The 15,136-nt window shown below is 42.5% G+C and overlaps 2 protein-coding genes across 6 annotated transcripts in view; one reads left to right on the plus strand and one right to left on the minus strand.

The window, feature by feature from the left end:
- RASSF8 (Ras association domain family member 8) overlaps positions 1 to 3,451 on the minus strand; it is a 136,784-nt gene extending 133,333 nt beyond the window's left edge. The window contains exon 1 of the mRNA XM_044228396.1: positions 3,319 to 3,451. The gene's annotated coding sequence lies outside the window, so the exon portion shown is untranslated. The remainder of the gene's footprint in view (positions 1 to 3,318) is intronic.
- Positions 3,134 to 15,136, plus strand: part of LMNTD1 (lamin tail domain containing 1) — a 486,089-nt gene continuing 474,086 nt past the window's right edge. For 3 of the 5 annotated variants that reach the window (XM_044228387.1, XM_044228395.1, XM_044228388.1), the window contains exon 1: positions 4,027 to 4,416. The gene's annotated coding sequence lies outside the window, so the exon portion shown is untranslated. Of the gene's footprint in view, positions 3,202 to 4,026; positions 4,417 to 15,136 lie in introns of those variants that run through there. The other 2 variants (XM_044228390.1, XM_044228389.1) reach the window with 2 other exon arrangements.

The raw sequence follows: 15,136 nt of genomic DNA on the forward strand, positions 1-15,136 counted from the left end.
CCTGCTGGAGAACTGGACAATGTGGTGGGCAAAGGATGAAGATGGGGGGGGGGCGGTGCACTGGTCAAATCATGCAGGACCTTACAGGTATGTTGAAAATTTCACATTTTATCTGGAGAAATAAATGTGTTTCCTAAGAGCTTTGAAGACTTTAAACATCAAGTGACTTGTTTTCTTTTTAGGTTGCTGGTGGGAAAAGGAACTGGAAGGGGTACAGTATATGTGCAGAAGGTAATGGGGAAAGGTAACGATGGCTTCAAGCAGAATGGAAGCATAGTGGAGACTGAAAATCAGACAGATTTGAAAGAGATTTTTCCATAAGAGTAGAAAGGATTTTTTGACAAACTGGTGGGGGGGGGCAGTGAAAGAGCAGAAAAGAGAATGAAGGATAAACTCCATAAACTCCAGCCTTCTGGCCTGAGCCACCTGTTAGATGGAGGAGATGGAAAACAGAGGAGGAACTGTTTGAAAGGTTGGGTAATCAAGAGCTCAGTTCTGAAGAAGTGTGAGACAATGCCATTTATTGGCTACGGTACCGGACGTTATTTTAGATATTCTACTTGTCACAGCATCCCTTTTAGTAGCAGTATCCCCATTTTACAGAAAGCAAACTGTAGATCATGATGTTGAAGTAGCATGTTGAACTCATCCAGTTCAAAGTGACAAAGTCACATTTGCCACCCAAGTCTGGTTGGCTGACTGTGAGGTAAGCTTTCTTTCCACTATACCCAGTTCATAGGAACTAATTCTACACTTTGCATCTTGAAATCTATTTAGGATTGGAGCAAGCTAGCGCCCAAGAAGAGTAAATAGGTGATACATTATTTTTTAAATCCAAATTCTCAGATTTATAATGCATAATGTTTTCCTATACCACTCCCAATCCCAATCCACTTCTATCTGCCCAGTTTTACAATGTTTTGAACACTAGCAAGATATCCCTGACCTCAATGTTTTACAGTAAAGGAGCAAAGCCACCATGTCCAGAACGAACCATAATGAAAAAAGCAGCAATACCCAGCAGCAAACAACATTTCTACTCTCAAGCCATACATATATCAACATAAGATAGATCAACTGAGCAATAAATTCTGAACAACTACTTCTCAAAAACAGCTAAGGCATTCAAGTCAAGAATTAATGTAAGCCAGTATGGAAGGCTACAAAAGCTAAGAACTGAGATTCCCCTTAAAAAATCAAAATCTTGGGGCGCCTGGGTGGCTCAGTCGTTAAGCTTCTGCCTTCGGCTCAAGTCATGATCCCAGAGTCCTGGGATCGAGTCCTGCCTTGGGCTCCCTGCTCAGCGGGAAGCCTGCTTCTCCCTCTCTTACTCCCCTTGCTTGTGTTCCCTCTCTCACTGTCTCTCTCTCTCTCTGTTAAATAAATAAATAAAATCTTTTTTTTTTAAATCAAAATTTTAAAAGAACAAAATGTTAGGCAAAAAAGAAATTATACCACCATTGTGTAGAATTTAATATCTTCGATTCCCAAATATCTCCACCAAATGCCCAATTCAGCAAACATGCATGCTAAAAACAACCTAAACATCCTTTTCTTTTTAAAAGCTTTTCCCTGTAGCACAATGACACTTTAGCAAACTGAAATGCCTTTCCTATCTGCAGAGTCTCATGATTTTCTCACTGTCTGGGCTGATGTTCCTCTCAGCTACTGAAGCCCAGAAATTAGGCTTGATTAATGAACCTAGAAAGAACTCAATGTATTACTAACAATTGTGTCTATTACTGAAAGTACCAGCTTGAGGCTCTTAAAAGGGAGGAAAATGAGGAAAGCGGAGATTTTTGAAAGGTTTCATTACCTACATTACAAATTATATTTTGGTGGGTCTGATCCTTCAATATAATCATCAAATTACATTCAGGCTTCTTAAAGTGGGATATAGGGAGCTTTCATGGTTTGGGGAGAGTTTGTCATGGGGATAAAATTTTAAAAAGTAGCATTAGTATGCCCACTGAAAGATAAACAGACACACACACACCGCCCTCCAAAATGATAGTACTACTGTGTCCTTCCTTCTGATTCTTGTGCCCACCTGGCACCTCTCCCTGCAGAGGTCTAGCTGGTATTCCCTACAGCCTCACCCAGTCAAAGGACAGGTTGCTTAAAATCCATTAAGAAAGCTTCCCATTTTCTATCCCTTCATAACAGGATGGCCAACTCCTGGCAACACAAAGATGAAAGACTTTTTTTTTAAAAAGGGGGGCGGGGGATCTACCTGAGGCCTTCTACCAGAATGAGGGGGGTTAATCCAATAGGCAAAAAAGCAGGGCTCTATACATATTTAAAGGTCCTTTCTGGCGACACAACAGATCTAATGAGGAATTGCTGAGCCACATCATACTGGAAAATCCGTAAATGTTCCTCCTCGCTGTTACCAGGGTGGAAGATTTTTTTTTTTTTTTAAATGCAAGGCTTTGATGTACTGACACAGCTAGCCTGATGGGTTTAAGTCAGCTAGGAAATGTGCCCTGCACCTATTTCCCTTCTGAATCCCTGAAGATCAGGGGCAATACTGACCCGTAATTACATTCAACGCTTGCACTGCTCAAGATGCCATCTGATGCTGAAAAAGTAGTGGTTTAGCAACACCAGGCGGCTCTACGATGCTAAAATAACAACGCAACACTCAGGTACTCGGCTTGTAGGCTCCAGTGCCGCACAAGGACCCACATTCAAAGCTCACGTCCCCTCAGGTTGAAGCTTATTAAGCTTTCCGCGATGTACCCTCGCAAAGTTTCTAGTCTGCAAAACGGAATTACTTTCAAAGTCCCCTGTTTTGGAATCCCCTCCCCAAACGGGTTGGCGGCAAGGGGAAACAGGGACCGAGGATGATAGTTAAGCGTTCACACAATTTTAAAACCTAAAAACCAATCGTGTTTTCAGAGGAGAAAGTAAGCGTTCACCAAACCGCCACCCGGACAGCGAGCATCCGATTTCCATTGGAGAGAAAAATGCTAAAGAAGCCATACATACGTTTCCCTGGCCAACAAAAGTGGCCTCTAAACTCCCCTGCCAAGGACACGGGGAGGAAACCGAGAAGCAGGGCACAAGCCTGCACTTCTCAATCAGAAGCGCGTGTGTGCGGCGGGGAGAACGCGCAAAGGCGAACACAACAGGGAGAAAGGTGAACCGGAGGAACAGGGAGCCCGCGGCCGCAGGGCAGAACCCGCGAAGAAACCCAAGGTGTAGACAGAGGGGCGAGGGGGCGGGGAAGGGGGAGCCCGAAGGCTCCAGGAGGAGGAGGGAGGGGTCGCAGGCGCTGCCCAGAAATCGCGGCGGCCGAGTAAAGTTAATACTTACTCAGTTTCGCAACTGCGCCGCCCCCGCAGGCCGCCCGGCGGAGCCGGCCGGGGCGCTGGGGACGTGCCGGCGTCCGGAGCTCGGCGGCCGCCCAGCGCCTGTCCTGGCCGCACCGCCCGGCGCGCCTGCCTCCGCCGCACTCGGCGGGCCCCGCGCCCCGCACTGGCGGGAGGCCCTGGCTCCCGGCGCGCCCTCTCCGCGCACCTCCCGGCCGGCGCTAGGTGAGTGTGGCCGCCCCCGGTGGGGCTGCCGCGGGGTGCTAGCGCGCGGGCAGGGGCCGCGCCGCCCGCAGGAGCCGCCCCCAGCGCCGCCGCCGCTGCCGCGGGCGGTCCAGCGAGGCTCAGCGAGGAGCGCGGCGGCGGGCGCGGCGCCGGACGGCGGAGTTGGCGACCGGCTCGCTCCCGCGGCCGATGCCTCTGGGCTGGGGGCCGGACTGGGGGGCCGGGCCGGGCTCGGGCGGCCGGGCGGCTCCGCCCCTTCGCCGGGCCGCGGGCAGAGCGCGCGAGAGGAGCGGCGCGGGGGCGCCCCCCTCGGCCGGGCGCTCGGGTTACAGCCGCGGCTCCCCGGCTTCCCCGCCCGCGCCTCGCCGGTTCGCCGGCGCCCTGAGAGACATTGTAACGGAACTGGGACGCCAGCGCTGCATTGTGGGAGCTTTTAAAGCGGCGGGGAACGGGCCCGGCCGCTCGGGCCCACGGGGCCGAGCTCCCCCCGGAGCTCCTAGCACGGCCCCGCCGCCGCGCGTTCCGGCACACGCCCCAGACCGCCGAGGCCTGTGGACCGGAAAGACCGAAATGGTGAGGTGACCGGTGCCTCCCGACTGACTCTCACCGGAGCCCAGTCTTCCATAGCCCGGGGTGAGACTTGTAAAACTGCCCTCTACGGTCATCCCGGAAAGTAGGCGGCTTTTTTCTGCAGACGCTTAAGAAAGGAAAAGAAGGAAAGAAAAAAGAAAAAAAAAAAAAAAAAAAAACCCTTCCATCCCCCAAGAACTGGGTTTGAATTGCTTTTCATCTGGAGTGGCAGTGATTCAGCGACCCCCTTCTCAGCAGCAGGCAGTGACAGAGACAGGAGAGGAAACACACAGCGAATGAATCAGACGTGAGTAACCAAGTTTAGAAAGAAATGGGCTCAGATTCAGAAAATTGTCCTCCCCTCCCCCCCATTAAATACAGCGAGCAGTCGAGGAAGAAAACCAGTGCTTTCACCCGAAAATGCAGATATGTATTTTGTTCTCCCTATTCCACCTTTTTTTTTTTTTAAATGGAACGCAATGACCCTAGCCGCTGGACAAAATTGGTTTTTTGGTCCGGGCTTGTGCTCACACACAGCAACAGCTATTCATTTGGGGGGAGATGGAGTGAAGATAATGGATAAGATTAAAAAAATAAAAAAAAAAAAAAAGCAAAAACCAAAAACAAAAACACACACAAAAAACCCAGTTATAAAATACCCCTTTTAATTCTTCAGACACTGTTTTTTGATTTTTGTTTTTTGTTTTTTTAAATCAAAACAGGGATAGTAAATTTGAAGCACAACTTGTTACAGCTCAGCTTACTGAGGGCCTGATTTGTTTTGATTTGAGTTTGTGTTTGTGGGCCCTTTGTTTCTTCCTCTTGTTTTTTGACCTTTAGTTATTGCACAGCTCATTAGTTCCTTTAAGTTCGAGGTGAACTGAGGAGAGAGAGTGGAATAGTGGGACTCAAATGTGGCTGATTAAGGTTTGGAGGATTTGGGGACAAGAAGAGTTCTCTATGATTTAAATGCAAAACCTGAGGGGAATTTTATTTAAGGTGATTCTGTAGGGCATGGATCCTCTTCTCAGAGGACTTTTCCAACCTTAATGTTAACATTGCCTAAGCGCTCATTCCCTTGTCAACCTTTCACTCCACTGAACAACATCAGTCACCCACCTAATTGCCAAATCTAATGGAAAAATTTAATCCCCATTTTGTCATGCCCTTTGTGGCATTTGCCAATTTTGACCTCCCCTTCCTTCTTAGAACTTTCCTCCCTTTTTTCGTTGTTGTTGCTGTTCTTGTTGATAGTCATCCCTCTTCTCTGGAGGTCTTGAAATAGGGACCCTCAAAAGGTCTTGAGTGATGGCTGGCAGGAGTGTGGCTATTGTTAAACTAGGATTCGGGATCTTACGGAAGAACATATCCTTCAACTTTCTGAGCAAACAGTGGGAAGAGGAAGAACCTCGATCTACTAGATTCTGTTGGTCACCAGTAGGGAGGGTCTTGACCTCAGTTTTATCGTGTGTCCAGAGGTGAACAGTGGACTGACTTATGGCAACCAGTTTTCATGACTAGAATTTAAATCAGGATGAAATTTACTATGATAGTATACCCATGATCTCTGTTTAGGATAAGCACTTACTGGGATCCAGGTACCTGGTAAGGTATCCCCACCTCCAAACCAGAATGTGTCTTCCTGATGGCTGCCAAAGTCAGTGAATTTACCTCTGTCCAGTCCTGAATAAACCCAGAAAAATCTCTTCTCTGCCTCAACCCCCCGTGGCTAATGCATTCTTTCTCCAGTGTATAGTGCAATTTGTTTTCAGCTTTCTTAGCTGTAATCACATCTCTGTTAAGCCTTCCTGAGATCACACCAAATGTCCTTGACAGGATTTGTAAACAACCCTTGTTTCTGGTTTCTAATTATATTCTCAGAAGTAGCCTAACTAGAATTAGTGAGTATTCATGTATTTCAAGCCCTGTGACATAATCGGATTTGATTTTCAGGAAAACTGTTTGAGAGGATAGATTGAGAAGAGGAGAATCCCAAGAGAGTCTTAATATAGAGAGCTGTGGGAATGAGGGGGTAGAGGGATAGCATCTGGAGGTATATTACTATCGGTATTACTTTCCCATTGCTAACTGTAAAAAGTTACCACAGCCTTGGTAGCTAGAACTAAGAATGTGTGATTTCACAGTTCTGGAAGTCAGAAATTCTAAAATCAAAGTGTGGGCTGTGTCCCATCTGGAGCCTCTGGGGGAGAATCCATCTCTGCTTTTTCTATCTTCTATGCTACATGCTTTCCTTGGCTTGTGGCCTCTTCCTCCATCTTTAAGGCCAATAGCATATCATCTTCAGATCTCTCTTCTTGTGATCTCTGCTTCATGGTTAGGACCTATTTTTTTCTCCAATGTAGGCAAAGAAAATAAAAATTGATGTAGGTGCATTTCTAGCTGTATATGTATATGTTACAAACTGAACTGAGTTGGATTACTTCTGGGAAGAGATGACAGTGTTTTAATTACTAGTCAAATCGTCACAGGGACAACTTATTTGACTGCAAGATTGCTGAAGTGGTGTGCTGTTAGTTCCACTAAACCTATACCCATCTGGTGACTCACAGAACTGAAATCCAAGGTGTTAACACACTAAGAAGACCAGGTTCACATGTGCAGTTTCTGGGGATCAGCCTCTTTTTCTGGAAATCCCCAGAAACTCTTTTTTATGGTGTCCAGTGGAGTCATATTGCCAAGTTTGAGAAATACGTGTCTAGAAATTTCCCAAACTGGTCCACCAGGGAACATCCTGTAAGATGGGATGCTGGGAAGACAGTTTCTTCATGCTTGGAGAAGGCCATGGAACACAGTTATGGCTACAGTTCAGGCCAGCCAAGAAGCTTATCAATGGGATAGATTTATCAAGAGCAAAGTGTTGGGAAATTCTTTCATGAGGAAGTCTAAGGGAGAAACAAACATTTTCTCACAAGAAATAGGTATGTGTATTGGCAGAGATAAATTACAGACTTATGACTATAACATACCTAATCCTCTATCTTTCCTTCTTTTTCTCTACTTCTTTCACCACTCTGTGCTCACCCAGACTACTTACAACTTCATTACCTCTCAAACAGTGTCTCAGGACCACTTCTCATTCTCTTACCCCGTAACCTTGAAATTGCCTGTTACTTTTAGAGCCATCCCCATCCTCCTCTAACCTTACCTCCACCTGCTTCATAAAGCCAGGGACTATGATGTGTTTATCACTGTAAATATCACTGCTTGATAGAAGACCTGGCTCAGACTGGGAGCTCAATTAATATTAGTTGAAATAATAAAGTGAATGAGTGACAATATAAATGGAACAAACTAATGCCACTTACTCACCTGTCATACTTGTCTTTGATCTAGTCTTTAACTAATAAACATTAAAAAAAAACCAATAAACTATGGTATTGTGCTAGGTTCTGAGATTACAAAAATTAATATGACATAATTTCAGCCTTCTATGACCTCAAGTTAATCTGAGGAAACATATGCTAAAAAAGAAAATGAGGCAGATAATGCCAGTTGCCTGTCCTATTTCCTTTCTTCCCTTCTCTCTTAGTAATAGAAATCTGATTTCGTGCCTAGCGAAAAATTTCATTTCATAACCTTCCTTGCATATGGGGGTTACTAAGTATAGGCCACAGTATGTGGTTGAGAGGTGTTGTATAGGATTCCTTATTTGTGTATCTGGTGGTAGGGTGCTAGTAGGGCTGACCCAAGCCGTATCATTGCCTGGAATATAGCTGTGATAGATGGAGTCACAGCTGCAATCTTGTGACATCAAGACTACCAGATGGTAGTACAGATGGGGTCATTTATTCAGCCTTCATTTAGTTACTGTTACTGATAAATTTGAAAGGAAAAGGAAAAAAGTCATCTCTTCAGTAGATGTATGTGGAAAGCAAGTAAATAAGGTATTCTTTTTCATTCCTAATGAATATCTTGTATGCATACTGAAACAAGATAAAGATCTATAAATATTGTGATTTATTTGACAAATATAAAAGGACTTTTTAGAAACAGAGCACAGTTCTCAGATCTTCAGGAATTTTTAGTGTCATGATGGTTTCTTCTTAAAAAAAAAAAAAAAGATTGGTTACCAAGTCATAAACTACTCCTTAAAAGACCCTCCAACAGTTTGATGGGGTAAGAGGGTGATATATTTTGTTAACCAAAGTACAGTATGGAATGAAAATACAGCATAAACTGTAAATGGGAACTGCAACAGGCTCTACCAAAAGGAATACCTGCAAATATATTCAGAAACAGAATTTAAAGATGATTGGGTCCTGTTTAGGTAGAACTTTTTTGAAAGGATAATCCCATGAAAATGATAAAGTCTTTATTTTTTTTATTACAGACTAGAAGAATGGATTTAATCAGCTCAGATTAATTATAGGGGACTCTATAAGAGGCTATACTAGGATCAGTATATTGGGGGAAAACAGAGAATGTGGTACCTCTTGTTACAAAGTTGCATTTTTGTAAATACAGGAAGTAAAATTTGGTCCGTCTGGCATTCTTCCAACCTGATTTCTATTTACCAATCTCCCTATATTTCTGCAATACTATCATTGAGGCTTATAGGGATGACCCTGAAATGACTTCTAAATCATAGCAGAAAGATTAAATTATCTTTTGCTTTCCCTTCATACATTTAATTATATGTTTATTAATTGCAAGCTGGAAATTTGATCTGTTTTATAACGCTGCTGGATTAATGAGAACATGCTTATCAGGGACCTAGTCATCCACAATCACAGAATTTATAGTTCACGGGAGGGAAAAAAAACCCCAGAAAGTGATTAAAAATGTAAGATTTATATGATCATAGGAAGAATAATTATTACAAAATAATTTAGAATCACCCAGCCACATTTTAAAAATTGCAACAAATGTATTGGTTAATGATACATAATGATACATAGCTAATTTTTAAAATAAGTATATTAACTCGTGTTCTGTGGTAAGAAGAGTATGAATAAGTCTTCATTTTGGATTTTTAAAAATGTAGTTTGTTAGTGTCTGCAAGAGAGCAGGGTTAGATATAGGCCTAGGAATCTTATAAATCAAGTTGGGTTATGTGTCTAAATTTGGTTTAGGGTCCTGTTAAGTTTCTCCTTGTTTCATTTTTGGTAGATGTATTACTCTAGTGACTGTAAAGGACCTCTAATAAACATATGGAATGAAATATAAGTCTGAGGTAAGGTTCCCTCAGACTTAAAGTGGAGCCTGATTCAGGGATTCTGGTGCAGGTGACTTATTGGGAGCATGCCTCAGGAGAAGGTGAAGGGTGGTAGCATTTAGAGGGAATAAAGCTAAGTAATGACAGCATCTCAGCAGGAGACCAGCTTCAGCCTGATTCTGTGGGCAATTCTAAAGCAGGAATTGCACTGCACAATTGGTCCCTTGGGTCAAGGAGGCTGGCCTTTTGCATTCCCATTGTCAGTCACTCATTGGCTGAGGGTTGGTGGTAACCCTCAAGGCAAGACACCTTCTGTTCCCCCAAAAGCAAAGGTAATCTCTGAGAGTAGGACAGCTGCAGTTTTCAACCAACTGTCATGGCAGATAGGGTTGCAGGTACCAGTCCAAGAAGGGGATCTGGAGAGGGTACCAACAACATCCACTGTACATCATATATAGGTAAGACCCTTAGTAACAACTGAAGCATACTACTAACAGCACTACAGAGGCCAAACCTTGTATGTATGACCTGTTTCTAAAGGAAAAACTTTCAGAGTACAAGTAGGGATGGAAGGAACATATCTCCTTTTCTCTCCTCTCACCTACCCTTTGTGCCAAACAGTGGTAGCTGGTGATGGCTTCAGGGACTGAGGCAAGGTGCCCAGCAGGGAAGGAACTAAGGATATTAAGAAAATTTAGGATCGATCCAGAGAGGCTGGAATGGCACTAGGGACATCTTGGGTTAAGGCTTATTATACCTGAGGCCAACTTGCTTGTCTTGCCTTTTCTTCAGCTCATCCTAGAAACATACTTGCCTGCTTATCGTTCCTCTGTCAATCCCATTGCTGCTCGCCAGGATTTCTGTCTCCCTTGGCCTCCTCCAGAGCCCTACTTGTCTTTCTTCAAACAACTTTTCTACCATTCTTTATATAAAAACATTCAACTTCAGCTTTTCTGACCTTTTTTAATAGTTTGACAGCTTAATATGATGATGGGTGTGGGAAGAGGGAATAGAGCAAAAATAATCCTTCCCATGCTCTTCCCTTTCCTAGATTTAGCCCAATAAGCCAAGCACAACATGGGTACTATGAATGGGTCTTTGGGAAAAATAGGCCATGTAGCTGAATCACTTGCATTTCGGGGGAGCACCCAGAGGCTCTTCTGGGAGGTTCTCAGTGAAGGCTCTGGGATGCAATGCAGGAGTAAAGAAGGTGGACAGCTCCAGAGGAGACACAGGAGTGGGCATGTGCTACAGGAGCAGGGACAAGGCAGTGTGTACTGTTCCTCTAGCAAACTCAAGGACTTTCCTTCTCTTCCCTCTCCTGGCCCTTCATCCCCAGACCTTCCGAAGAAGATACCAGTTAAGACTAACGGAAGAAATGTTGACAACTGAGAATAGGTCGGTTTGGGGCAGGAGTGGCAAGATACTGGTTACTACAGGCTCTGAAGGAAGAGAGGAAAATCATATATATATATATATATATATATATATATATATATATATATATATATATTTTTTTTTTTTTTCCTCATCTGGAAAGGAAGAGATGTTCACTGTACCCTAAAGCTGGAGTAGATATAAATGGTTTCAGAAACTACTGATATTGAAATTGAAAATACTACCACTTTGACTTGAATCAGAACAATATTCCCTAATATTGTACTCAAATAAGCAATGGATTAGTGGTGGATTCTGACAGTATAGTCCACATGAATGCTGTGTGGTATGGTGGAAGTGGTATAGGGTATAGGCGTGAGCCTGGCTCAGACACTGATGGTATCCTCATCTCATGTCTCCCTGTGGAGATTCCAGTCTTCCTGACCTGTATGGGAGGTAAGTCAACCTACTTATAAGAAAATTTTAGAACTCTAAGGTCCTTTTCTAAGAGATTTGGAAAGATGCTAAGACAGATCTTGGTTCAAGTCCTGACTCTGCTTTTTACTACCTGGGTGACCATGGGCACATTTTTCAAGATTTCAGACTTTAGTTTTCTTATTTCAAAACAAATAAGAGGTGAGAGAGGAGAGGGTAATAGTAGTAGCACAAGAAGAGCTATTATTTAGAATAGCATGTTGTTATTATCTGCAGGCTGTTAGGTGAGAAGATACTTAGGGCAAATCCAATAATTATTATTTTCCGTTTCAATATACCCTGTGCCAGGCATTGTTCTAAGTGCTTCTCATACATTAACTTTTTTAATATAAGAAGTTTATCAGGTAGACACTATTATTTGACCTGTTTTATAGATTAGGAAGTCAAAGCAGAGAGGGAGATTAAGTATATTCCCCAAGATTCCGTTATTAGATAGTAGCAGAGCTGGGATTCAAACCCAGTAAGTGGGGCTCCAAAAATCTGTAGTCTCCACCCATATGGTATATAGTTACAGAGTAGGGCAAGAACCAAAAATAGCTGAGAGAGTGAGGTGTAGAATTGGTACAAGTTCAAAGTGAAAAGATCACAAAGTGAGGTCTGGGTTAAGCAAGTTCCTCTCATCTGTGCTGAGGATGATGGTTGGGAAGGTGAGGAGTGGTCAAGCCCAACAGTATCAAAGACTCCTCATCATAGATGGTTCATCTAGCAAAAGAAGTTCATCTTTTTTTTAGAAGGATTAATAAGCTTCCAGGTCGATAAATAAATCGGGAAAGTAACACACAGACGACCATGACTAAAGTAACTATGTGCATTTTAAAGGACATTCCTGGTCGTATGTATCTTTTACTGGGTAAAGGACCATCCTAGGAGATGACCCAGTGAATGCTCATTGTTGCTGCTTAAATCATCTTTGTGACCCTAGAAAGTCCTTTTGCTTTCCAGGATCTCTATAAAATGGAAGTATGATCTGCCGGTGATTTTTTTGAACCCCATGATTGACTGATAGACCTGGCTGCCCCATGTGTATTTCTTACAAGAGGGCTGCATTTCCAGGTGGAATTGCGTTCTTATACCAAGGGCTTACAAAATTACCTCCAATGTCACTTGTAGATCTAGCATTCTGAATATATGAATCATAAATAATTGATGCCATTGAAAGAGAGGAGATATGGCAGAATAGGCTTGCTTCTGTTTCTAATAATGACCCAAATTGCAGTTCAAAATCCAACTAAAAAAATCCAGAAAAAAAATTTTAGGTAAGGCTTTAAAATAGATTTGTGCCAGGAATGTAATAGCAAGTGAATATAATTCTATTTTATATTTTTTACTTTATTCTGTGACTTCACTCAGGATTCAATTTATATATCAATTTGTGAGCATTGGTTTTCAAAAAAGTCATTATTCTATGAGGTCTATGAACTAATAGAGCTTTAAAACAAATAAATGAACAGAGAGTGGATACTCTAAGAAGAAATAGCCTCATGTTACTTGTTGCCTTGAAAACTGGGAAGTCTGTGTACTAATAGGGGTCATGACAGCGTGTCAAACTTAAGAAAAACTGCACAATACTCTAGTGATTCTTGACGGAAGTAGATAATCAATTCAGATTTGGGTAGTTTCAGAGAGTAAATCAGGAAAAGGAAATCTTTTTCTTCTCAGGGCAGAGATATTTTTTGTGTGTTTTAATTTTAGCACTTTATATTCCCTAAGGAAGTATTGGTTAAAACTATGTACTAGAATACAAGTGTCAGAAATTAATCAAAGGTGGAGTAGCATGTCAGTCTCCATTCTCGTGTATAAAAGAGTAATCATGATTGTACTGTGGGGGTCTTTGTAGGTAAGGGCTCCTGCCTGGTCCTCCCTGGTCATTTTATACAAGAGCAAATGAGGGGTTATTAGAAAAAAAATCAAGGAAAAAAAGCAAAACAAGCAAGACAAAATGAAATATGGGAGTTAAAATTCCAGACCTTGGCAATCAACACCCATATCGGGATGCTGTGTAGAAAAAGGAAACCAAGGGCGACCTTGGTTTAAGGACCTTGGGGACTAATGACGATGATATTGTCATTAAAGGCTTATGATTTTAATTACTGTTTTTCTAGTAGGCTGAAGTTGGGAAAGGATGAAGTGGTGATTTGGAGGAAGAAGTATTTTTCACATAATTATTTTCCAATGAGAGCTCAAGGACATCCTTAGGATATATTTTAAAGATAGTGCAGAATTCACATGAATGATTAAAATTCAAATTTCTAAGACTGAGAGAAAGTGGACTATAGATAGATGATTCCCTAACTTAATATAGGTGGAAAAGAAGATGCATTGGGAAGTAACAGGTTAGGAAGAGGTTTGAAAGGCTTCAGTACTGCGTTGTAATCCTAGGGCATGGACAGCATCTTGGAATTATTTTCTCTACTTTCAAACCTACTCTCTACCAGCCATTTCAGTACTTACTATGTATGTAAGAGGCACGTGAGTCCTTTTGTTAGATAAGTTAATGCACTTTTCAGAGCTCTTTTCAGAGAACCTGAGTGAAGACAGTTAAGAAAGGATAAAGGATAGAATATTTGAGAATAAACTATTTTGAAGTCTTTAATGCTGTTTGTCAGTTTTAACCCTTCTTCCTCCTGGCTATCCTAAGTCCACTCTTGAAGGCAAGAAAACAGAGCACTGTAGATGGCTCCAGGCAAACTGACAAGTGTGTAGATTAGCATTAGCGTAAGTATGGTGGTGCTGATTTGGGGCGATTTATTTAATATGTTTGGGTCTCAATTTCTGCATGGGTAAAAAGAATGGCAGTGTGAGTATTTACCAAATAGAGTGGTTGAATGGTTAACTGCATGTGACCTAGAATGGACTGCAGTTCAGGTTTGCTACTATCCTTGATGTTTCCACTGAAACCAGAAGTTTTGGGTTGGAGGCCTGGTCATTCAGTGGAGTGCTCTCTCTTATATGATGTCTTATGTTGGGACAAGGACTCAGGTATGGGACCAGAAACCTAGCCTCAGGTATGGGAACCAGAAACCTAGTGAGGAGTGGGGAGGAGGGAACTTGATCACCTGGTGATGATTCAGAAATGAAGACCAATACCAGCTGTGGTTCTTAGCCCCCAGGTGGGTGAATATTAGAAAGAAAAGTTTTTTCCTATACTCGTTTGCTTGGTTTTTGGTCCATTCTGCTGATTAAACATCCTCACTCAGAACTTACTACTGCCCATGAAAATACTGGAAAACCAGACCTCTGAAATAGCTTTACTTTTTTAAAATCAGTCTTTTACTTAAAATCTGAGCCCAGATTTGACATTATTATTGTGAATGAGAATTCTGTGTGCCAAGGCAGGGACTGAGCAGGAGAAGGCTTTTCTTGATGTTGACTGTGAATGCCTGTTTTTTTTGCTTTGTAAAGTTGGCTTTGGATAGCCAGGTTGTATAGGGTAATCTTAAGAGTCACCTGGCAGCTTTAAAACTCTTTAGAGCTGGGCACAGAACTTCACAGTTTCACCCCCATACAAGCAGCCTCCAGCAGGAGGAAGCCCAGCAGCTGTGAGGCGTCTGTTCAGAGCAGTATTGCATAGGCCTGAAGCAGTATGCTCTGTCTTTAAGTAATTCAAGACTGCCAATAAAGTTCCCTGTCATGGCACAACTGAAGCTGAAAAAATCTGAATTATAGCCTGTCGAGCTGGAAGGGATTTTAGGGCTCATCTCATCCAATCCCTTCAATTTCCAGTTGAGGAACCAAATCCAGAGATGTCTAGGGACCTGTTCAAGATAATGCAACTAATTAGGCTCAAAGTTAAGACTCCAGACAGAATACAAACAAACATTTGTATTGAAACCTCACATCATTTCTATCCCTTGTTTCATCAACTTTTATCTCTCTGTAAAGTAGTTAACAAAGCAACAAGCTAGAATAAGAAATTTGTAAGCAAAATTGTGCCAACATGTTTAGGATTATATTAGTATTCTCTGAAACCCCCCAAAAC

The sequence above is a fragment of the Neovison vison genome, chromosome 12 (assembly GCF_020171115.1).
Source record: "Neovison vison isolate M4711 chromosome 12, ASM_NN_V1, whole genome shotgun sequence".
NCBI lineage: Eukaryota > Metazoa > Chordata > Mammalia > Carnivora > Mustelidae > Neogale > Neogale vison.